Genomic DNA, 4,099 nt, shown 5'->3' with positions numbered 1-4,099 from the left:
GAAGACCTGAGTGCAGGCTCTGGCTCTTCCACTGACTTACTGTGTGTTTTGGGGTCAGTTACTTCACCTCTCCGGACTTAAATATTCCCATTTATAAAAATAGAGTTCAGTTCGTTGGCCTAGGGTCATTTTCTGCCTAATGCTCTATGACAAGTGAATGTGATAGCAATAATTTACACACTTATACTTAGAGTTCATTTAAACACAGTCTTCTCTTTCCCTTTATTTTGGGGAAAAGGAGATAGAATGGGCCATTTATTGCTTGCCAGATGGAGAATGACCTCCTGTTGCAACATAGCTGCCTCAGAGGAGGTCTTTATCAGATCTTAAGCAAGAGAGGGCTAGTCAGACAGGGGAGGCACAGCTGCTTCTGTCAGCAAAGGAGACACAAGGAGAACTAGCCATTATCCAAGGTTCTCAGAAGTTTAGGAACATAACTCACACTGTGGTATTCTTGTAGGGTCTTTCCTCCCACCTCTCATGTTTTTAAAGGAACTTTGACTCTGCAATGATGCATATCCAGGAACTGCATGATCATGTGAGCCTCTCTAATACAGAGGCTCAAGTCAGGTCTCTTCAGCAGATAGACTTCCCTAGCTGCAGACATCAAAGAAGATAGCTGTGGTGTGGCCACCTACCAGTTCGTTCTGGTGGATCCATGACAAAATCACTTGGTCAGAGATATTGGCCCAGGGTGTCATTTCCCCATCTGTGATTGACATGCCCGCCCCACATCTGTCAAAATGACTACTGTAGTTAGCTGCCCTGCCAGACACCCCAGCCTCTCTTCCTGTGCCCACAGAGCATGGTGCAGTGAGCCACTTCAATTGCACTCGATCCCTAGCACAGCACTTTTTAAAGATTTTGCAGCTTCCTTCATCAATTTACTTTTCATTCTGAGGTGAACTCCACATGGTGGAGCTGGATTTATGTGGGATGTCACTGATAGATCTGATCCAGCATTTCTGTGCTCTGAGGAACTTAAATTCTTTCTTCTATTTCTGCCAAGAGATTTTTTTTTTCCTCTTTTGGCCATTCAGTGTCACTTAGGGGAGTCCAACAATGAATCCAGGTTTGGATTAGCCAATTCAGCAAAGTGTTAGCCATTGTTTGGCCACAAAGCTGATCTCCGATGAAAGTAGACATATCAATGACTCCATCAAAATCCCAAATTTCATTCTCCCTCCTTGGCTTAGCAGCCATTTCCACACAATCTCCAGACTTTTTTTATAATTAAAAAAAATGTCTGTATGTCCTTCAGAGTGCCACACTATTCTCTATATTGAGTTCTTATTTTACCCCCATGGTTAAAATTACTGTAGACTCTAGAAAAGATGGCCTGAAGGGAGGTTTTCACTAAGTTGCATGGAGCCTGGGGATTCATCCACGTCCTTCAAGTCCTCAGAATCTGCAGGTAATATCATTCCTGTTGTCAGGACTCTGCTTTTTAAAAAGCACAGTGTTACTAGATGTTTACCGAAAGGATACAAAAGTACTGATTCTAAGGGATTCATGCACTCAGTTGTTTATAGCAGCATTATCAATAGTAGCCAAACTATGGAGAGAGCCCAAATGTCCCTCAAGTGATGAACAAATAAAGATGTGTTATACACACACACACACACACACACACACACACACACACACACACACAGGAATATTAGTCAGCCATCAAAAAGAATGAAATATTGCCAACGATGGGGATGGAGATAGAGTGTATTATGTTAAGTAAAATAAGTCAGTTAGAGAAAGAGAAATACCATATGATTTCATTCATGTGGGATTTAGGAAATAAAACAGATGAACATATGGGAGGAGGGGGAAAAAGAGAGAAAGAGTGAGGTGGAGGCAAACCATAAGAGACCCTTAATAATAGAGAACAAACTGAAGATTGATGGGTAGATGTGGGTGGGAAATGAACTAAATGGTTGGTGGACATTAAAGAGGGCACTTGTGATGAGCACTGGGTATATGAATCACAAAATTCTACTCTTGAAACCGGTATTACACTATATGTTAACTAGCTAGAATTTAAATAAAAATTTGGAAGAAAAGGAGAAAAATAAAAAGCACAGTGCCCTGTATTTCACAAAGAGACCAAAAGAAATGATACACACAATTGTTATTATGATTCAGAACCCACAGAATCTGTTTCTGAGTGAGGTCCTCTATACCTCTACCAATAGTTTGCAACCAGGTGGTGCTACTCCTTGAAGGGGCATTTGGAAATGTTGATGGTAGTCCTGTTGTCAGAACAGCTGAGGGTTGTGTGGTGTCTCTAGGGTGTCTCTTGATTGGATAGAGGCTCCCCAAATGTGGGACACCCTGATTGGATGGTGGCCAGTGGCAGGGGTGGTAAAAGAACTCATCTGAGGCAGAAAAAAGGAGATAGAATTTTATTGGATACACCACAAGGGAGTTGAGGACAGGCCAGCAGAGGAGAGACTGTCTGCAACGAGGGAGTGGGTGGGGGTCTTTTTAAAGGGGGAAAGATGAGGAGCTGTGACAACATATGGAATTCTCCCATGTTTGGTCACTGTGCCTAGTTGTAAATAGCCCATTGGTCAGTCAGGGTCTATGGGTATTTTGAGGTGGGTTGCCTGATGGGTCTTTTCTACATTCAGCCAGTTTGCCTGAAAGAAGGCTCCACAGGTTGTGATTGGTATTTAGGGCCCCAAGGCAAAAGATGTTAAACATCCTGTGAAATCTGGACTCAGAGATGAATTAGGGCACTTGTGGGCATCTCTCAGGAACCAAACAACAATCTCTTTTTTGGACACCACCATGAGAATTGCAGAACCCCTTTCCAGCCATGGTCATTCTCCTTAAGATGCAAAATCTCAGGTGACCAAGTCTGATTGGTTTTCCTGGGCTCAGACTTGGACAAAGATTAGACCTGAGGCACCACAGTTAACAGTCTTTTGGTTCCCCCAAAGGAAAAGGAGGTTTTTCACATTAAGAGAAGTAAAATGGACAGTGAGTGGCTGGACACAGAGTCGACAATGTCAGCAAACAAAACAGATGCCCACTGTGGTTAGAGTCAGCCAGACAATCTTGATAAGATCACTTCTAGGTCAGAAGATTGATCAAAATTCTTTCAATTATAAGAGATATAAACCCAGCTGAAGCCAGTTAATTGTACTAGCCTGAAACTGTGAGATCCACCACCACCTTAGTCTATTTCCATCCATTGTACTGGGCACATAACGGGCCCTTTCTATCTGGAAGCTGGTGACATTTACTTCTGGGAGATTTTCTTTAATTATGTCTTTGCTAATTCCTTCCCCTTTGTTATCTCTGTGCTCTTTGTGGAACTTCTAGAACTTGGATGCTGGACCCTAGCATTGGTTCTTGGATTGTTTTCTCTCTGTTTTCCCATATGTTGTCTTTCTGCTGTCCTTCACAGGAGACGTCCTTAACTTTACTTTCTAAACCTTCTGTTGATCTTTAACATCTGATAGCATGCTTCTAATGTCCAGAACCACTTTTATACTATAAATGTTCCTTTTGGTAGCATTTAATTCTCATTTTGTGGGTGTCGTGTCTTGTTATTTTCTCCGGGGCATTTATAGTTTTCAAGTTCTCTTATCTCTGCATAGCCTCTGTTTCCTCAAAACCTTTGTTTCCTGTCATTGTGTTTGGTCTCTGTCTTTCATATTGGAGCCTTTCCTCTCATATGTGGCGGTTCTTAGCAGTCTGTCTGTTGGCAGCTCTAAGTACTTGGGACAGTTTATCAGCTGAGAACTTCACCAAGTATTGCCTATTTGGACTGTTGGGTGGGGGAGCCGCGATGCCGATGGCTTTGAGTGTTTCCTCATGGACCCATCAGAGCCTAGTGAGGAGACTCTTCCTCTCTCCACCTGTTGACAGATGGAGGCCAGAGGGCCTTAGCTGGGTGTGCATAAGGTCACTTAATCCTCTCTCCTGAGAATGCCAATCTACTGCAGGGCTGAAGGAAGGGCAGCCACCTGCTACATGGAATAAAGAAGGGGTCCTAGGGATGAGGCTACTTGTTAAATAGCTTTCTACAAATTCCCTTCATTTAAATTATCCTCTCATCCCCTTGAAGACATCATTCTGGAGACACAAAGACAGAGCA

The sequence above is a fragment of the Martes martes genome (genome assembly GCF_963455335.1).
Source record: "Martes martes genome assembly, chromosome: 1".
Lineage (NCBI taxonomy): Eukaryota > Metazoa > Chordata > Mammalia > Carnivora > Mustelidae > Martes > Martes martes.
The sequence above is the reverse complement of the archived record's forward strand: the minus strand, read 5'-3'. Positions refer to the sequence as shown.